Source organism: Vidua chalybeata, chromosome 3 (genome assembly GCF_026979565.1).
Source record: "Vidua chalybeata isolate OUT-0048 chromosome 3, bVidCha1 merged haplotype, whole genome shotgun sequence".
NCBI lineage: Eukaryota > Metazoa > Chordata > Aves > Passeriformes > Viduidae > Vidua > Vidua chalybeata.
This window is the reverse complement of record NC_071532.1, coordinates 37659586-37680917: the sequence shown is the minus strand read 5'-3', so window position 1 is coordinate 37680917 and position 21332 is coordinate 37659586. Positions and strand designations below refer to the sequence as shown.

Sequence of the window (21332 nt, the reverse complement as noted above, 5' to 3'; positions counted from 1 at the left end):
TTACCCCATCATTTCCCAATCAATAAGGCAAAAGTGGAGTGTGCAAAGAATTATGATTCCATTCCTCTGTTATAACACTGCACCTGTAACTTGGGAATAGGGCAGTTCTCAGTGTCCAGTGTTTCATAGCAGCCACAAACCAAGTTTAAAGTGCCCAACAGAATTTTTATTTCTGTTTATATTGAATACAAACTTATGGATGAGATATTGCCAGCTACAATTAAAAAGAACAACAAAAAACAAACAAAAACCCGAACAAAAATATTCTCTTTCTGTGTTCTACTATAAAGTTGGCGCTGACTTTTGACTCAGGACAAATCAGCACAGATCCATCAAAGGCTGAGCTATGGCCATTTACAGCTTTTCAGAATCCAGCCCAGAATGCACCAATTTCCCATTATTGTGGTAAAATATCCCAACTTTTCTCAATTCTTCACTGCAGAACCAAATATAAGAACTGGAGATGGAGCTACATTTATATATAAGACTTGGTCAGAATACGGACTTTTCTCCCTTTGCAGTATAAAGTAACTGTATTTCAAAGACTGTAGATCATTTAACAACAGCAGTGACTCCTGTTCAATAACAAGAAAATATCCTTGATTATAACTGAAAGAGATTTCTGGTACTTTTTTATGCAAACCCATTTTTGCATCTCTCCCTTTCTAAGGACCAAATGCAACTTCTCTGGTGGATGAATTCATGGCTTTCAGAACCATTCTTCTAAGGATGCTCAGTGGATGTCAAGAGGCAGGAATTGTGCAAGAATGATGCAAGGCAACCAGGAAGAAGTTGCTGAACTAAATAGAAAACATTTATTCCCCGCCACAGCTGCTGAATTCCACCTGGAATATTTTTCTTCACATTGTTAAAGGAAGCTCGATATTTTTTTTTCTACAATAATCAGTGCATCAGTACTTCAGACTATTATGAAGGCAAGTATTTTAGCCCAGAGACAGGCAATAAAAGGGAATGTGAACAAATAATGAGTAAGAGAGCAAGAAGGCAGGCTACCTTCTTCATGTAAATCAAAGTTGTTCCAGAAAAGCTGGGAAAGAGAGGTTGCTATTTCCAGCTGAGAGTCAACTGAAAGTTAATGGGGACATCACTAAAGATCACAGACAAATGGGCACTGTACTTTTAATGAATATTTTATTCATGTCACCTTTAAATTAGTTAAATTTGATAGGATGATAATGTAATGCAAAATGGCTTCCTCCCCAGACCATTTTAGGTGGAGGGTAGATCAGAATTTAATTTTAGGCTAATGCCAGGTCAAAATTAAATTTAAAAAAAAAATGGTTGGAAAGTAATAAATCCAAAGTGACCAATGGAAAAAAATATTAAGTTAATGAGATGTGCAAGCCATTTAGAAAAGCACAGATATTTTATATGACATATATTTTTCTTAGCTGGAAACAAGCCATTTTAATACCTGATGACAGGGATGAAAATTGGGAAAGGAGAAGGGAACACTCTTGAATTTATTGGTATCAGGTCTTGAAAAAATTGTGAAGATAAATGCAAAAAGCTCATGGTGGGTGTATTCATCATGTCATCAGCAAGCTTGATAACAACTTAAAACCCCTAAATTCCCCTTTAGGTATTTAAATGTGTGTTCTGCTGCTCAGGGTGTTGTCACTCACATGTGCCAAGGAAAAGGGTTGCAAACTGGGTTCAGCAGCAGCCCTGAAACCATGAAGGTGGGATTAGGCAGCCCCATCCCTCTCATTTCTTTGCTCCATCCTGAGCTGGAACACACAAACACCCAGGATATGCATGGGGTCTCAGAATTTACATCTGCTCTTACACAGCCTCACCAGTCCCATGGACACTGTGTTTCCCCTCCTTCCTCAAAAAGGAATGAAAAAGGACACCCAGAGACCCTGTCAGAAAGAGTTATTATAGCAGATATTTCTTACATCCAGCTATGAGAGAGTTCATCATCATTTGTAGAATGAAACAAGTAAAAAAAGTCAAATCATGTAAAGCCAGAGCAGAAACTGTGAGTGGGGGACTCAGTAAGAGGAATGTGAAATGAGGTCTGAGTGAACAGGAGTGTGGAAACAGAGCTCCTGGGACAGGATGAAACTCATTTAATGCACAGACATTAAACTGCATCGTGATGTGCAACCACAGAGTGTAATGGTTCCCCTGCAGTAAAGCTTTGGGTTTGTGACTATTGTCAGAAACAGGAAATACACCCAGGGAGTTTCACAAAAGGAGTAAATCACCTGATTCCAAGTTATTTCTGTATATTCTGCTGGCAGCACTGCAGCTGACTTATCCAACCATGTCTGCTACTTTTCAGTGTTAATCTGCTGCATTAGCCATGCCACCAGAGCTGTGACACTGGACTAATGGACTGGAGCTTCCCTGGAGCCCCCCTCCAGATCATTTGCAAACTGAAGCCGTGGAGAAGAGTGTCTTCCCACCCATCAAGCAGCACACAAAGTTATTGCAATGCTTCAGCAGCCACTGGGGCAAATTTTGGGTGGAATTTCAGGTGTGGGTGTTATTTGAGAAAACCCAGAGTGAAAATGGGCACATGGATGGACATGGCTTTCCCATCTCCACAAAGCAATGAGAGGAGATGTCAGAGCCCAGCAGGAGCCAAGGCATTGTTGCAGTTTGCTCTCCTCACTGCACAGCTCACTGATAAGCTGCAGTGGTCATCAGGACTATTGATTTACTTTCTGAAGGGGAGTTTGTGAATGCTGGCTTTAAGCAATCTCTTCTCAAGGCTCAGTTTGATAATCCTTTTCAAGCTTTTATTTAAACTCTCTAAGAGAAAAAAACAAGAATGAATTAGAAACTGGAAGAACACAAAGAAGCTTGAAAGAGAAGATCAATAACTCCCATGCAGAGCAATAAACAAACTGGAACAATTACAGTGAGAGATGGTTATTGATCAATATCAGGAGCAGCTCATATAGCAGTACCTCTGTTTATACCAGACCTCAATTATATTGTTACTTGCTCATAATAATATGACTGCATTCTACAACTTTTATCACCAGGGAAATTTTAATTCCCTTTTATTAGTGTATAATAACCACATGTTTCCAGGCAGTGGTGGCTCTTAGCACATTTCCATATCAACCAGTCCCCACTGTCCCTGTGGAGCTGGAACCTCTCCCACAGCCTGCAAAGCTGAGTTGCAGAAAAGTGAACTGATCCCCTGAGGCCAAGGGCAGGGGCAGAACGGGGCAGATCTGAACTCTGGGGACATGCTTTTCTGGCAATAACAGTCCCTGGGGACCTCCACAGCAAGAGGAGACTTTTTCAACCAAGAGCAAAAACCATCACCTGTAAGTCAGGACAATGAAACACCAAATAAACATCAGCTCAGCAGAAGTGTCCCCCAAACAGAGCCACCTGCTTGACCTTGGGATTGAAAGAGATTCCAGCCCCTCCTCTCAGTGCCAGCTCTGCCTTGTGCAAACAGCTGAGGTATGTAATTCTCACTCAGCCAGGACATTTCCCCCCTCCCCTCACCTGCTCTTGCCTGGTCTGTAAAAACTCTCACGCGCTCAGATTTTGTTCAATTACACGAGTCTGAGTAAAATTGAAGTTTCTGCTGGTTGGAACTTCGTGGTTTGGACTTAATGAGATGTATCAGCACCAACACATCTTTCCCTTTCTTGGGAAATGCCTCCCTCATAGATGTCTATGATAAGTGGGTTTTAATTCAAGGTATCCATGTCAATCTTCCAGCCTGTCTCCATAGAATCTGATATATAAGACAACTTGCTAAAGAATAATGAGCTGAAGTCTGTCCTCTTCAAAAGTTTCTTTACTCAATAAAGTAATGCTTTAAAAATTTTTATTTTTATTAAATTAAAATCAAAATCCCAGAATCCTATCCACAAATCATATTGAAAATTTAAAGGGTGAAGAATTAGACCTGGCTGAAATAAATTTGAAAACCAAAGTTGATGAGAGTAAAATAATTATGATAAACTAACTTTTTTTCCCCCAGAGTTTGAATGATATAATTTTACTAAAAAACTGTCTGTTTAATAAACTTCTCCATAAACATTGGTGAAAATATCAATAGCCAAGAGATTGTTCATAAAGTTTCAATTTGAAAAATGTGTAGATTTTGATTTTACTGTTAACAATTTCAACTGGAGAAACATCCTGAGAAAAGCCCTAACGTTGATTCCATGTCCTGTGTCTGTTAGGTTGTATTACAAACTCTATCTTTTCTTTATTTTAAGCATCCACTGTGCCTTTCCACTTCCGTTTTTATTCTGATCCAACCCTCCCCTCTGCTGTCTTGACATTCAGGTATTCTTCAAAGATCTGTCCCTGATTTTCTTGTAATCCTTACACAAAATGGACACTATGCAAAGGAAAACCGCCTTGCAAAGTTGCCAAAAGAACAATTCCAATCTAATTAGGAGTTCGTAGTGCTTCAGTGAAAGCAGCACAAACACTGTTAATATTCGCTGCAGCTGCTTTGTCAATAACTCCCAGTGAATCCCCCAATTTATAAGAAAAATCAGGAAACTATTGGATTCTATGACACTGATAGATCTATCAGTATTCATTGCCCCCATCCTCTGCAACACGAGGCACAAATGCCAATAACTCTAACAGTCCCTTAAATGCTGAAGGATCATTATTAAAGTGTGCTTGGCATCCCTGGTCATTAATTATAATCTTGTGCACATATGCAGTGTGATTGCAGGAAATAATCAGCTTTGTCTGCCAAATTGGCAACATTTAGAAACTAATTTGTTATGACATACCATCAAAGATATTTAAACAACAAACCCAAAGCTCTGCTGCACTGTACACACTGTTAAAATATCAGATCACATAATTAAAAAATAGTTAACATATCCGAGGGGAGGTAATATTTATCCTTGAACCCTGGTTCAAGTGGAATTTCCAGAAAGAACAGTTACATCCTTTCTCCCTCACAGTTCACAGGAGAGGGAACTCTCTGCAGAGTGACGGGCGGGCGGGGGAGGGAATGACTGGGATTACAGCGCGGCCCCGCTGTCACTCAGGAGCTATTAAACAGCCATTGAATAAATGTTTGCCAAGAACAACGCTTGCCCGGGATTACCGCACTAGCCGGGATGCCTGCACATTCCTTCAGAGCCTTCAAACTCATATTTATCAGTCTCATTTGTCCTCCAGCCCCTGTTGCCACTCTCAGGTGCTTGGCCAGCAGAAGGGCGCGAGCCCCTCCAGCCTTGCAGCCGTGCTGCGGGGAGGCAAGGGCTCAGCCCCAGCTCTGCCAGGGCAGCCCGGGAGGAGCTGAGCTTCCAGCAAACCCCTGTGACCTTCCCCCAGCCTGAATTCCTGCTCATGGGACAGCAATTTATTCCTTGGTTTCTTCTTCATATTGCTCCAGACAATGGCAGTCCCTGCAAACCACCTGAGGGAACAAAGGGACTCCCATAAAACCCCTTCAGGCTGCTGTCTCACAGACCCTGCTCATGCAGGATGCAAATCCCACAGTTTGGACTTCTCCCTGTGGGCAGCACAGGTCTTCTGAGGAGGGAGGAGCAGAGAGCTACACTGCAGATTTCCTGCCACAGACAGCGCCCAAGCTTTGGTATTTCAGCTATTTCTGAGACAGGATCAACACGGATGCTGCAGGACTTAGGCTGGTCCTGGGAAAGGGCTAATCCTAGGAAGGGGTTAATCCTGGGAAAGGGCTAACCCTGTGTCTTGGTTTGAAAAGACACGTGTCTGCTAAAGAAGGCAGGATCCTCCCCTGAAATGGAAAATGTAAATCCCCTCCCTCTGAACTGTCATAATTTTGAAATTAAGGGGCTTTCAGGCAAAAATATGGGAGCAGGAATAACAGTTCTTTATTAGGGAAGAAAAAAAACAAGAAAAAAACCCCAATGCAGTAATACAAAACAACACTGACAGAGTCAGAATATGACCTGACACCCTGTGGGTCAGGGTGTTGGTAGCAGTCCCATTAAACGGTGGCTGCAGCCCTCCTGCAGTGACAGCTGTGGTTCCATTGAAGCAGGGATCCTGTAGAAGGGTGTAGTTTTCCTCTGAAGGTCCCATGGTGGTGTAGATGGGCCTGCTCTTCCCCAGGAATCCAGTAGAGAAAAAGCTGCTCCTCTGGGAATTCAGTAGAAAAGGCTGCCGGTGGTGTTCCAAATGTCAGATTCTATCCAGTTAGGAATGCTTGGCTCCTCCCTCTGGGCGGAGCATCTCCCAATGGGATGATGGAATTTTATCAGCCATGCAGTGACACTCAATGGCCCAGTAACAGAAGATATCTCCTGGAGGGAGGATTGGTTGTGGAAGAGCTAAAGAAAAACTGCCCAATTAACAGAAGATAACTGCCCCATCAGATAAGAATAGAATACACACATCCATTTCCAACCTAAGACACCCTGGGAAAGGGTTAATCCTGAGAAAGGGCTAGGCTGTGCAACAGGTTTGCATCAGGGAGGTGACAGATCCCGGACACCCTCATGTCTGTCACGGTGAGCTCTGAACCTGGGCATTGAAACTTCCATGGCTCCGGATCAGGAGATTGCAATGGAATGTAGGAGACCATGGAATATTCCAGAGCTTGCCAGGCTCACATGGATATCAGAGGGTGCACGAAGTTTATTGTATTATGTGCATACATAATGGGATTTCTTTTCTCAAATCTATGGTCAGAGCATTAAAATATGCATCAAAATAAAACCAGAAATTAAATATTGAGCTATGCTTTCATCCAGGAAACAAAACTCTCCCCTTTTTCTACATAAATGAGCAGAATGATTTTAAGATGGCAAATCGCTTGTCTTACATATTTTAAAGAAAACAATTGTTTCTAAATTGACATATGGCTCTAGTTTTTATTAAGAGATCCAAATAGGATGCTTTTCTCTAGAGTAAGAAGTGAAGCTGCAAATTTTTCTGCAGTCTTTTCTGACACTTTTTTCTCTACATTCTGCATCCTTCAGTGATTTTTTTTTAATTGCTTGTGTCCTCACCTGTGGTAGGAGTTCATCAGCCCAGTTAAAGCTGAGGATGGAGAATCCAAGGAGAAGAGACAAGTGAAAGCACTTAACCATGGGATTGCTACTCCATTCTTACAGTAATAACTGTTCACTCTGGCAGACAAAACTTCAACAGAGTATTTTGTTTCATTTTTGTGATAATTTCTTATTCTTTTCCCATGTTTTCTCCGAATCCAGCATTCCATATTACTGGAACAGCAGCTAAGAAATCACAGTTTTGTGCAAATCCATTTCCCCAGATTCTCAATTGCTGTCATCAGTCACTGAACCAACAATAATAGCTTTTCTTTTCTTTCTCGGGGTATTTTGTAGCTTGTAACTTATTTAATAAAAATATCCTTTAAAATGCTCAAAAAGAACCAATATCTTTTTCATAACATAATTAATGTTACATTTCTTTACACACAGTTTTGAAGTCTATGGATTCTAAGGATACTTCTTGAAATAGAGATAATAAAACTACCTCAAATCCATTGTCATGGAAAGATAAACAGTATCAAAAAGTGCTTCAGACTATTAATGACTCTTATATCAATATTCTTGAAATGTTTCAATATTTTCAAAGAGAAATAATAGATATAAACTTCTAATTTGCACCTGAAAAATGAAGTAAATATTTTCTACATAATTTAACTGTAGAGATTTTTTTTCTGCATGACATAATTGTGGAGATTTCACAGCATTATTAGCCTTTAACCTTTACAAGAGGACACATTTTACCTTGAAAAGTTCTATTACAATGCACTTCACTAAGGCCAACAGTTAAATTACATAACAGTATGGATATAATTATTTTCTTCTTTTTTTCTGATTTGGATAGAAGTTATTCAGCAGTTACATATAGGCCTGATACACTGGCCTTGGAAAAATGTCCTGTCAAGGAAACCTTTTGAAAGGAAGTGTCCAATAAACAACATCGTTGTCTTAGGTTGGAAATGGGGGGGTGTATTCTATTCCCATCTGTCAGAGGTGGGACAGTTATCTTCTGATAATTGGGCAGTTTTCTTTAGCTCTTCCACAACCAATCCTCCCACCAGGAGATATCTTCTGTTACTGGGCCATTGAGTGTCACTGCATGGCTGATAAAATTCCATCATCCCACTGGGAGATGCTCTGCCCTAGGGGAGGAGCCAAACATTCCATCCTGGATAGAATCTGACATTTGGAACACCACAGGCAGCCTTTTCCACTGGATTCCCAGAGGAAGACTAGGCCCACCTACACCACCATGACCTTCAGAGGAAAACTACACCCTTCTACAGGATCCCTGCTTCAATGGAACCACAGCTGTCACTGCAGGAGGGCTGCAGCCACCGTTTAATGGGACTGCTACCAACACCCTGACCCACAGGGTGTCAGGTTGTATTCTGACTCTGTCAGTGTTGTTTTGTATTACTGCATTGTTTATTTTATTTTTATTTTCTTCCCTAATAAAGAACTGTTATTCCTGTCCTATATCTTTGCCTGAAAGCCCCTTAATTTCAAAATTATGACAGTTTGGAAGGGTGGGATTTACATTTTCCATTTCAGGGAGGGCTCCTGCCTTCTTTAGCAGACACGTGTCTTTTCAAACCAAGACAATCTTCCACTGGGAACCAAACCAAATTAACACAAGTCCAACACACCTCAACCAGGCTGACGTGCTTCCCCTGTGCCTCAGGGTGTCAGGACAGTAGTTCTGTACTTATTTCAGTGGAGGCAACTCCCAAAATAATCTGCCTGAGGAGATTTCTGCTTCCTCACGACAGCACAGAGAGGAGCTCCAAAGGCAGAGGTGTCTGTGACCTCCAGAGCACAGCAACAGGAAGAGTTTCCCCTCTGTGCCAAGCCCATGGAACAGCTCCTGTTATTCCAGTGCTGAGCATAGGATGTGAAGGTGCTCTGAAGAGCTGGGAAGACTGTAAGTACAAGGACAAGCTCCTCAAGTGCCCATCTCTATCCTCACCGTCCCCATCTCTCTCCTTTCCAGTGCTTTCATCATTCTTGTCATTATTCTCTCAACACTCTCCAGTTGTCATTATCCACTTGAATTATGGAGAGGGGAAGAGAGCTGCACGCAGAGAGTTTGCCAGCAGCAGTCACACAAGCACCAAAACCAGGTAAAAGAACCTCTCTCATTCTCTTGAAATTTTCTTTTACATTCATTCAAGAATTTCCTTAGCCCTTTTGGCTGTGGTGGCTTCTCAGAGCTCACATCTGCCTGGTCATCCACAAAAAACAAAGGGTTACACATTACATCCTGCCATTTCCCACCGATAAATTCCTGATTAATATTCTCCTGAATTAGGGCTGGAATGGGAAGTATTTCATTATCATTGTTGGTCATTCTCCTGCCTAAATACAGAACAAAAATACTTACTGGCAATGGCAGCATCTTTATTCTATACTTGGATGATTATACCTAAATATTCCCCTTTCCCAATAGTCTCATCCCTGACTGTTCCAAGCTGAGAGGTCTTTAGTTCAGCCCTTCAATGTACAGCAGTTCTTCCAACAAACACTTTTTCTTTACCTACAGGCACACAATCCTTGCATGCTCCTGAATATTCCCTAATGGTAAGGTATAGCACCACTCCTGATTTAACATTTCCTGTTAATTTGAATTAGGGCCAAGCAGGATGTAATTGGCACATCAGGTGTCATTTGGCACAATAAACTTCTTGTAGTGACATTATGAACAGTTACCACATACATATCCCAACTTGCTCAGCTTAAATAAGAAAGAAATTAGAACTCAGCATCCCATTCTTTTAATACTGATAATATGTATTTTGAAAGTTCCTAAGGCTGTTGGGAGGGTTATTTACTTGCTGTGCTAAAGTTAATTCTCTGGAGTGCTGCATAATGGATTGGTAATGTTCTTCTCATTTTCATCACCACAGAGAACACTTCATTCGTTTGCAGTAGAAAATAAACTTGTTGAACACGTAAGATGGGCATTATTTACTAGTTTCCAAATTCAGAAAGAGAAGTCATTCTTCTCCACAAGCAAAACATTTTGCCGAAGAGACACATAAAATGGAAATATGTTTGTTTCTCCCAAATGCTGAAGGCTTGTCTGCAGATAAAAATACAGCACACTCTGCCTATAACTACAACTACTTCTGTAAAGGCTCCAGTAACCAGCTACAGTCACACAAAATTAGGTGCTCCATTGCAGTAACATATATAAAATACTTGTATATTAAAAATCTAGAATTTTAAGAGTCTTTGTCTTGCTCCAGAAATCCTAATGCCTATTTCTTAGATCCTTGGGGAAATTAGGAAGCTACTAGACAAGTTAATGCTTTGAAGCGTAATTTAAAAGATTTTTTTAAAAGAAATTTTTTCTTTTAATTTTTTCTTCCTGAAGAACTTGGCATATTTTAAACAGAAAATCATAATAATAATTATGGAAGTATTGACCTCTTTGTGCTCTTATGCTGGCCACTCAAGTGAAGTAGATTTAACCAGCTCCCTGTAGCTCCCTGTCTGCCATGACACTTCTTGCATTCATCCTGCAAGCTGCCTAACGCACCTTAAGAATTGAATCACTAAGGAAACATTTTCCCAGGCCATTTTGTCACATGCTGTGACAAACTAAACAGGAATAAATCACCCAGGCACCCCCAGCCTGACTGTGAACGCACTGCACTCCCCTTTGAGGCTATCCAAGCCCAGCCTCCAGCTGCAGCTTTCTGTAGAGATCGTGCAAGGCAGGTTTACAATTTTTAACTGTGCTGTTTAATTTTTCACTCAATAAAAATGGACAGGCCCCATCTGCAATATAATTTGCACTCCTGGTCTCAGTGAGTAGTCAGAGTCAATTCTCTGACTACTCGGTGCTGAGGCTTTGAATGAGGGACAAGTTGTGATCCAAAGCCATTTGATATTTGTGAAGAGCTTGAAATCAACTGTCAGGCTTTGGATCAGGCCCCAAAGGTGTGATTTTGGGAAAGCTGAAGGACAAAAGAAATACCTGAGTGCCACATAACACAGTGTAATACTGATCTACACTAAAGTGCAGGTTTGTAATATAAATAACTAAAATAAAAGGAAACACCCTCTTCGCAAAATAAAAAAACCCAAACTCAACTATACCTGAGACACAGTTGAGCTGTACTCAGCATAACTTCAGAGATCAGGAAAATATCTGGGGCTTTGACATTTTTACAATAATAATCAGAGGAAGTTGTGGGGAAATACTTTAAATTTCTTATGCAACATTTCTTTCTTTTCCTTTCAGCCAGGAAATGTTATGTCTCAGCCTATAGCTGGAAATACGAGTGGACATACAAAAATAGGAACTGGTTCCTGTACTCTGGAATTAAGGCCATCTGCTGCAGGTCACACTTCACCTCTTAAAGATCTGGCACATTTTTCCTGGATAAACCAAAGCAAAAAGGAAAGGGGTTTGTGAGTAGGAGAATAGATCATGGATTTGGCACCTGTGTCAATCTAAGTGATGCAATTGAGATGTTCCTCCACTGAAATCCTACACTAGGATTGTCAATGGCAGATAAAGAGCTCACATTACTTTTAAGAATAAGAACATGATTCACAATAAAATACACTTTGGATTGAAAAACTGCATTTATGTCCAGGCTTAAGCACAGAGAAATCAGTTTCTTAACACTCTGTCTCTGATCTGAATGTCTGTTCTTCACACACATTGTGCCCATTTAAGTCAAGAGACTTATCACAATGAAAGAGAAGTGTCACCCCAGAGGCTGCACTATGTTTATGTGTTTAAAGATAGAAGAAGAGAGAAAAAAATTAATGGATGTCCCTTTCTTATACCTTTCTGTGTTCCCACTAACAGGCAGAGGTCTATTATACCCACTAAGTTCATTTCCCAGTCCTGGCAAACATGGCCTTTACCTTGATGTACAGAGATAAATAAGAAGTTTTAATCATTATTATCATTAAAGAATTAAATGTCCAATCAATTCAACACTGAAGTGGTGAAAGGAAGTTTTAAAATGAGATTCCTTGTGGTATCTCTTACTAACTGTTTTAAACCCTTCCTGCACACACATTTACATCCAGTCACACAGGGTAGTAACAACTCTATAGGGTCTCAGCCCCCAGTCAAAAAGTCTGCTTGGAAGAGTCTTGAGATACTGATACAAAGATGGCACAGGAAAATACCCCTCCTCCCTTCCCGGGAACAGAACATTCCTCTGAGGGAGGTTTTAGAAAGCAACAGTGAGAGGACTTTGTGAAGCAACTTCATGTGTTTAGAAAGAAAAGCTGAAAAGAAAAAGGAGCTGGTGAATCTGTTGGTCCAGCTCATGCTGAGCAAAAGGAAGTGTTCACAGTAGAATCCAAATATACCTGTTAGGAAGGCAGAGAAAGCCCAGGAAAAAGCTTTTCCAGCTGATGGGATCAGGGAAGGAGGGAGATGTCAGCCACATTTTATATAAAACACAACCACTGGGCGCTCAAAAGCAGATTCATTTCTGTGTGCCAGAGGGGGAACAGCAGAACTGGGAAGCATCAGGCCTTGAGCAAGCAAGCCAACTGCAGGACATGAATTCACCTTGTGCTGCTGTGCCAGCACCCTCCTATGCCCAGTAACTAAGCTGGTCCTCAAAAACACTTTTAATTTTGCCTACTCTTCTTGACTCACACCAAGCTTGGAGGATTTCCTTTAGCCAGGGCTGGTTCTCAAGGCAGACAGATCTAGAACTCCATGGCAGCATCCCCAGTGCACAAACTGCCTCTGCACTGCTCCATTCCTGAGCTATCCAAGAGTTTACCCTGCCTTTCTTCCTAACCACGTCTTCACGATCAGCTGGATCACTCCTGCCAAAGCTTTCCAAGGCAGGAGCCTCAGGAGACAGCTGGAGCAGACAACTTGTGCTCAGGCAGTTGAGGTTTGCAAAACTGTGAGCGACTGAGGATGGGTCAGTGCCACTCTCACTGCTCTGGCACTGCTGTTGTCCCCAGCCCCTGCAGGTGTCATCCACATGTGCCTGAGGCTCACAGCACTCATCCTTCCCTTCTCACTAAAAATATGAGCAATGAATGACCTCCAAAGCAGGGGGTAGATGTGAACAGCAGTTAAAAGTGTGTAAGAAACGAAAACATTTATTACTCAAATACCTCAAATGGAAGCACAAAACCTTTTGTCTTCTGTTTAAATACTGGGAGATTTCACTGCAGTGACCAGCTAACCTGTGCCTGGACTTCTGATCCTAAACCTTCTGTCTAATCCCATTCATTCCTATTCCTTTTGCTAATATTGGCCTTTTTAATCTCCCTTCATTTGGAAGCACCAGCCCTCCCAATACCTTTAACCACTCTCATTGCACTTTCATTGAAATCAATGGGGCTTTGCAAATTACCATTGTAGAGCTGAATCCATTATGCCCATTACAGATTTAAAGACATGATGACAAGAAGCTCATCTGCACGCACAACTCCCTCTCTTCTGCTGTAAATAACTCAGCCAGATCATTTTTTAAATCCTGAAGTGCCTAAATTATAGACTAACAATATGCAAAATTTCATCTTCAAATAAGTCTCTGGCATTTTTTTTGTAGCTCAGATAACACAGTACTTTTCACAGACTCAGCTAAATTGGGATAGCTGTTGTTTGTTTTCTCTGGTTTCTTGTTTAAAAATGGATAAAGGCATGTCAGGCCAATTTAATTTAAATGGGATGTTCAGCAACTGAGAAGTGAAGTGGCAGAATTTTGGTTCTACATAATGTTAATAAGGAGAATTAACAATCCAGCATCCCTGCACAGCCCTTCCAAACAGGCTCTGACAAACTCCTAACCACATTAGAAACACCATTTCCTCTCATTAGTGATGGGCCTGCACCAGCAGGGAGGGAAGTGGTGGAGTCAGCTCCTTGGACATCACCAGGCAGAGGCTAATTTCACCATGGGACACCTCTGAGGTTCCAGACTGATCTCTGGAACTTTCTCCAGGGCCTTTCTTGACCATGTGGCTTCCTTTCCCCACCTCAGGAAGCCTCAGGAGCTGTGGATACCCTGAGTTGGTGATTTTCTTCCAGCTGTACCTTCCAAGTCCCTCAGTGCTATGCCAGCACAACAGGGTGAATGAAAGCCCCCAGCTGCCACACCCTCTACCAGGGATTTGGGGATTTTGTGCTGCCAAGTCTGTGGCAGAATTTTCATTTGTGCCCTGAGGATGGTGCAAGGAAGGGGAGGATGAAATGCAAGTGAAACATGGGGCCAGGGAAAGTGTGGGAGCACAGATGCTGTTCCCTTTTCTGCAGTGGCTCCTCCTCCCAGGGGCTGTGGGCACCAAGGACACGTCCCACAGGCCCCAGGTCCAGTGAGGAGCCTCATGACACGTCCTGTGAGGCACTGTCACCTGGCCAGCAGAGCCCTCCCATGAGCAGCAAGACAAGATGCTGTGGAAGGAATAAAGCGGTTTTCCCCAAGGAACTTTCCTCCTCCTGTGGGTGGGAATGGTTTAGCCCATTGTGCAGTCTCTACCACTGTGTAATTTATATTCACTGGGGTGCCAGAGCTGCACAGTGTCCTCTAAATATAAGCAATTAACTCCCATTAGCATTAGTGGGAATCACCCAGGAAACTATCCACCATTATTGATTATCTCGTTTTTTGTACCAACCCAAAAAAATGTACAAAGAGAAGAAAATCACATAGTTAGTGGCTTTGGCTAAGTTAAGGCAGGCAAATAAGATTCATTATCATTCTTCAGCTTAACAGTGGGGCTTATTAGAATGTAGTTCATTTGCATACTTTGATCTGATGGGTGTAGATACCTAATTATACAGCAGCCAGCAACTTACTTTTGATGTTTTTTATTAATTAATATTCAGCATTATAATTAAATGCTCAGGCTGCTCTTCTGCGATTTCTTTTTTTCTTGTTGCTGTTGTTATTTCTAACACAAAAATAACTTTTGAAACGTACCTGTGAAGTCCATGACCAGCAACACCATGCAATGAAATGTACTCCATCACTTGTAAAAAATGTGGCTGTGAGGGCTAAAATCTGTGTGGACATATCCAGATTTTGATTTCTCCCCTACTGAGATGGAGTAGAGGCTACGGAAGTCAGGAGATACTCAAGGTATCACCGATCTGCCTCTGCCAGAGGTCTCTTGCTCTGAGAAGCTCAGAAGTCTCCTCTGCAAAGCAGGAATCTCTGCAGGAAAAGGGATATCCATCCTGCTGAAACTCCAGGAGCTGCCTGATGATTAGGTCATTAAATAAATCAGCCACGAGAGCTGAATTATGTGCAGCTCACTATAAAAGAAATAATGGAATAAATAGCAAGTGAAGCTCACTAAGCCTTGGAACACAAAGAACTTTTTTCCTGAGCAGACAGTGCCAAGCGAGCTGAAAAATTAATTTACTATTTGTTCCCAGTTTTGTTATGATTGGTATCTTCACAAATCTGAGCTATTAGCCTGCGAGTTTACAATTATCCTCTGAGCCTGGCAATGCCCTGTCATTCAGCTCCAGGGATTTATGTCAGGATCCAGCTCGGTTCCTAAGTGATCTTCCAGTGGGACAGAATGACAGCACCATTATGTTTCCCTCCAGCAGGTGATGGTAATGATATTATTATTCCCCTGATCAGCTTGGAGATGATTGTTTGAACTTTATGAGTATTAATAGAGAAAATAATAAAGGTATTAATATTTGAAAGCTCTCTATTGTATTTAGTATCATATTATTGCTACATTTTATGGCAAGTACTTTGACATTTCAGTGAATTTCCATTTACAGTATTACCACTATAATCTACTCTTTTTATAATTGCTTTTGGATACTTGTAAGGTTTAATTTCTGATATTTCCTCTCAATAAAGAGACCTGCATATGAAATTAATATACAATTATCCTCACAAATTTACATTGTTAGCCTAGAACTGGGGGGCTTAAAACAGCCAAAAATATTCTGTGTGACTACTGGAGCAAATAAACCTTATTGACTTGTGGGGTTCCACAGTGGCCAAGATTGCTTCTAATTCTGCAGAAGTATCCTCTCCATCAGAGCAATTAACAATATCCACAGAAAAGGGCAAGAGCTGCTGAGCAACCCAAGCTGAGATTTTCAGAAGAAACCTCAAGATAGAGAAAAGCACGTCAAACAATCTGCCTGTTCTGGAAAAGAGTCAAAAAGAGTAGAAAACATTCCATCCAGGAAAAGGCAGCAGGCATAATGACTGTGTTGGAATGGGGTCATCCCACTTGGATATGACCTGGAAATATTTGATGGAGGGAAAGACCTGCTAAAGAGCCTGGGAAATGAATTTTCTGGATTTGTCCTTTGCCAGGGGCTGGGCTGGGAAGAAATGCAGAGAGGAGCAATGTAGATGGACTTACTGAAACTACAGCTTGTGTAGAAGACAGGAAAGATACAGAGCACCTGAACCAGAATTTGTACCGAACTTCTGGCTTGATGTTACTTTTTGAAAGCATTCCAGCAAACACTTGCCCTGTGCCACATGAATTTCTTCAGAGCGGTGTAGCTGCTCCTGCACAACTACAGATTTCATTCAAGAATCTGCACAGAATTCCGAGTCACCTCAATTCTGCTTGTAACAACTTGCACAAAGTTAATAAAGCTACAATTTTCCAGAGTGACAGGACCATGTATTCAAGCCCCATTTTTCTAAAGGGAAATAAAAAGAAAACTCTGGCTTTAAGGAAAACACCAGCAGTAGTCTGCCACCTCCTTAGTTTTATAAGTGAGCATCAAAAAGGAAATGAAATTGGTAACTATTTCTCATTTTGAGGCTCAGCTTAAGCTGTTTTTTTTTTTTTGCTTTACTCTCTCAGTTCCAAATCAGCTTGTAAATCAATGTCAGACACATCACGTGAGAGATCCTCCATGAAGTGTTTATAGAACTGAGTGATACCCAGCGAGATGCACTGTCAGAAAATACCTCTGGTATTTCATAATGCCAGGAGCTCTCTTGAGAGCCAGTCCCCACCCAGCTTTCCCAGGCAAAAATGAGGTGTGATGAGGGATGGCAGATGTGCAGGGGATGTGCAAAGGATTTAAACAACAGCCAGGCCACTCTGTGACTCATGGCACAGGGTAATGGTGGCTTCTGGGAGCCCTGATTGTCCATGACCACCTGTAGAGATGCTTTTAAACAGAAAAGACAAAGAGTGTTTATAAGAAGGCCAGGGTTGTTAAATAGAGCCTGGATCCAGACATCTATTTCAGACAAAGTGCTAAACCCCAACACTCAAGAAACTCTTTTGGTTTTAAGTTTTGCTCTCAAAATTTTCACTGTGTAAGACATGAGATTAAGAGGTCTGTTCTAAGGATCTGCTATCCAAACACAGGATTCACTTGCATTATGAAATCACCAGTGATGGAATTGAAAGTCGAGACTTCCTCTGCCATGCCTTTATTACCTACCAGCTCATGGAAATTCCACCACCCAAGATCCCAGCATTTCCTGTTTTCAGCCAGTTCTCAGCACAGACCTGGAGCATCATTCATTCAAGTTTCTTCCTGGCCTTCAGCTTGGCCACAGATTGGCACTTTTGTCTGCAGGCTCTGAGGTTAGGAATTGCTGATATTCCCCAGGAAGTCAGCAAACATTGCTAAGGGAGTCTTATCAGCCCAGGATCTCCTGTGGCTCTCGAGCTCCTGCCTGTACCAGGGCTGAATTTGTGCCAAAGTCACACTGCAGTAGCAGGAACATTAAAGGAAAGCCCTGGGCTAGTGGCTGCCTCACAATTGTATTTACAATAGCCTCACTGCCTTTGTCAGGCTTGTTCTCCATGGAATTGCATACACACTTAAGGTTATGAATTTGATTTATCTGCAAGATTTGGGGTGAGTTTCAGTCCTTGTGGAAGCAATAGAACAATGGCACGGAGCAGGAGAAGATCCAGGGAAGATATATTTGTGTGGGAATTTACCACCCACAGCTTTGTCAAGGCCCTGCAGTGCTGATTTGCAGAGCTTTGTAATACACATTTCTTGCGTGGCCACTCCTAAATTAGTTCAGATTTACATCACTGTGGGCAGCACGAGAAAATACAGATCTGAGCCAGCAAAACAAACACGTGTTTGGACTGAGGTGTCAGGAGGCACAGATGGATTGTGCCACCTGCACTATTCATTCTACAGCACGTTCAAGCTAACTTCTTACATTACAATTAAACTGATTTCCCACGGCATTAATTTCATAGTGATGATTCAAACTGCTTAAGGCTCTGTCCAGAATAATGCTGAACATGGGACAATAAAAAAAATGGAGGCATTTTGAATGACTCAAAAGATGTCACTGTGAGACACCGTGAGAGCAGCTTCCATTCAGTGCAGGGGAACACAGGCTGCACTTTTCCATGGATCCCACAGAAGCAGCAGCCCCAGAGGTGAAGAACAGTCCTTTACAGCAGACTCCAAAATGCTGTCTATTGTAAAGCTGGAATGCATTTCAAAGCTCTTTCCAGCTGACATTCCAAGTGTAGCTGAAGGCATTTTACATCCTATTGATACCCTTGGACCACTTGGCAAAGTCTCCCAGTTGCAGCTTCCCAAAATACAATCTGCACCCAATTATTGGATAATACTGAAATATCATCTCCAGCTACATTTTAGGGATGTTCCACTTTTCTGCCATAGACCTAAATCTTGCATTTTTCAAATCAGTGTGAGGTTTGCTTGAGGAAGAAATAAAAGATTAGAGCTGCAGAAAACACAAAGTCAGTAATTTGGCAGCCTGATTTTATAATAATCTTTGCCTAATGATTATTTAATATTGTACTAGGCTATTTAAAAGAATATTCTACAAAGTACTGGAGCTTCCTTTTCAAAGCCTGTGTAAAATGTGATTTGTAATTAGTAGCTTTAGATATGCAATGTGTGTGAGAGAATATTAGTATTCCATAAAAGTTGCTGTCAGTATAAGTTATATGGAGAAGCACAAAATAATCTGAATACTTAATAGCTAAAATGCTTTATTTAAAATTGATTTGCTAGATTTTATAGAAGCTCCACCTGAAGAACTTAAATTTATTTCTTTTTCCTTTAAATTCTGTTCTGAATAAATGAGTTAGGAACTATGACCATAAATGACCTGAGCACTAAGGGAATATATTAAAATTTACTTTTAAGTACTTCAAAGCATTTCACTTTATTCACGTGTAGATACTGTATTTATTCGCCCAGCTTGTTACCACAGCTCTGGGAATTACCACTGTAAATGTTCGTTAAATATTGATATTTACAGTAGGTATCGATGCAGTAAATTCCACTGACTGACGGCACCACTGACTTTGAGCCCTGAGCATCCATCGGTGTGAATGGGAGGGGACGCAGCTTGTAGCTGTGCCGCGCGGCCCAGGCCAGGAGCTCGCCGGGCTGTGCAGCAGAGGGCACTCACACTCTATGCAACAGCCGCTCCGCACCGCTGGCCAGCCCCGCGCACGCACGGCTCTCCCCTTGCTGCACCACAATCCCGCACACATTTCATTCCGATTGCCTCGCAATTATTGGAAGAAAGTTAAGGGGGGAAAAAAAACCCAAACCCCACGATTTCTTTGCTCATAGCTATGAAAAATTCTCACACACATCCTAAGGTCTTAATCAAGGAGCAAAAGGTGCCAATCCTTGAAGAGCTTCTCAACAGACACTGGGAGCAGGATTTGGCCATCAGAGAAGCAAAGAAGGAAAAATGTTTCTTAAACTGCCTGGACCTGAGGCAAGAATTCTTTTAAGGCAGTAATGACATCAACACTGGTTGCTCTGTGATCCTGACATGCTGCTACTAAACCGTGAATATGAAAAGAATATCTAAATTAATGAGTCCTGTGTTCCCTAGTGTTGTGCCATGGCTTGATTCCTCCCTTCACAAAAAAGTTTTCTGTCCTAGATAAAATAATTTCTGATTTTTCATCTACTTCTGGAAGGTAATGACATGGTGAAGAATGTGATGTGTCAGCTACAGATGGCACTGAAAGAATCCAAGATATCTAAAAATATAGTTTTACAGGAGAGGTTTCATAAGGTGGCTGTCTCCTCCTTGACATCACTATTCAGCTGGCTATTGGAATGGGACTAATTTAATTAAGAGAACAACTCAGATAAAACATTTTTGTCAGATTCCCCAAGTCCTATTCACCTTGCTTGAGAACTCAAGCAAGTCTCCTCTGAAGCAGTCCAGTAGCACAGCTCCCATCATGCCAGCTTAGCTGAGCACAGCCACAATAGCAGCAACTGGCACAAAAGGAACTACTGAAGTTAATGTAAAGATTATCATAATATTTTTCCAATGCTGACCCAATGGTCAAGGCAATTGCTGACAAGAAATTGTTTGCTGCAGTCTTGATCTTTCACTCTTTAAAAGCTCCAGGTGAGTTTTATTTGCAGCATTTGGTCCTGAAACCCTCACAGCTTGCCACGAGCTGATTTCATTCCTCTGCTTTCTCAAGTATCTGAAGCAAAACCAGCTATTTCTAAGCAATAAACAGCAATTGTGGGTTTGGGCTTTTTGTTTTTGAGGTTTTTTTTGTAAGAAACACAAGTAGAACAGTATTTGACTGTGCTCCAGTCTCTCATAGCATGAAACTTGATTTCCTAATAATAAATTTCTATCTGGTTTCAGTAGGTAATCAAATACCACAAATCCACTTTGCATTTTAAAAAGAATGGTGTATTTTATAGGAAAGAGAGAAAGCTGGAGAAGATGGGTTTGTGGCTAAACAATAGAGTTCTTCAGCTCCCAAAAAGAACCACGGTATTCCATAAGTGCTGGGGAGGGATGGTGGGAAAAGGTGGAGAAATAAAGGCAGCCGAGGAGAAAAGGGTTAATAGAAGTTTTCCAATCTAACAGTCTCAAAATAAACACATAAACAACAACAACAAAAAAACCTCTATCTGACCAAGGGAGAAGAGTGTTAGAAGGATGTAATGGAATCCCTGCAGCATTTCAAACTCTACTTCAAATCTAGGTCTCTTTCCACATCCCATGTTCATTGCTTGCAGCAAAACTGGGTTCCTTTAAAGAGCATGTTCCTTTATCATCATAGAACCAGCAGTTTCAGATTTCATACTTGTGATCTCAATAGCTGGGGGGAATTTATATTCAGAACACAACTTTGGTGTATAAAACTGGGGAGGAATCTCAGACAATGTATTTGTGTATCAGCCAGCAATCTGAGGGGGGACCGGGGTATTTTAGCTGTCCCAACATTGTTTTTCAGATATTAGGGGGAAAAAGAGGACTACTAAACAAACAAGCAAAAAATTGCTTTGTGTACTGTTTGAGAAATAGTAAGGATGGCTCACCATTAACTGTTTAGTGTTTTTTTTTGCTGAGGGACTGTTTCCTAAGGAAATGTGCTGGCTGCAGGCTTTCAGCCTCTCCAGGT

At 41.4% G+C, this 21332-nt stretch overlaps 1 long non-coding RNA gene across 1 annotated transcript; it reads left to right on the top strand.

Moving 5' to 3' along the window:
• Window positions 1-8812: 8812 nt before the first annotated feature.
• On the top strand, window positions 8813-11506 carry LOC128786509 (uncharacterized). The gene is made up of 4 exons (XR_008430312.1): window positions 8813-8901; window positions 9013-9100; window positions 9520-9557; window positions 11227-11506. It is a non-coding gene; the product is annotated as an uncharacterized LOC128786509 (long non-coding RNA).
• Window positions 11507-21332: the final 9826 nt, after the last annotated feature.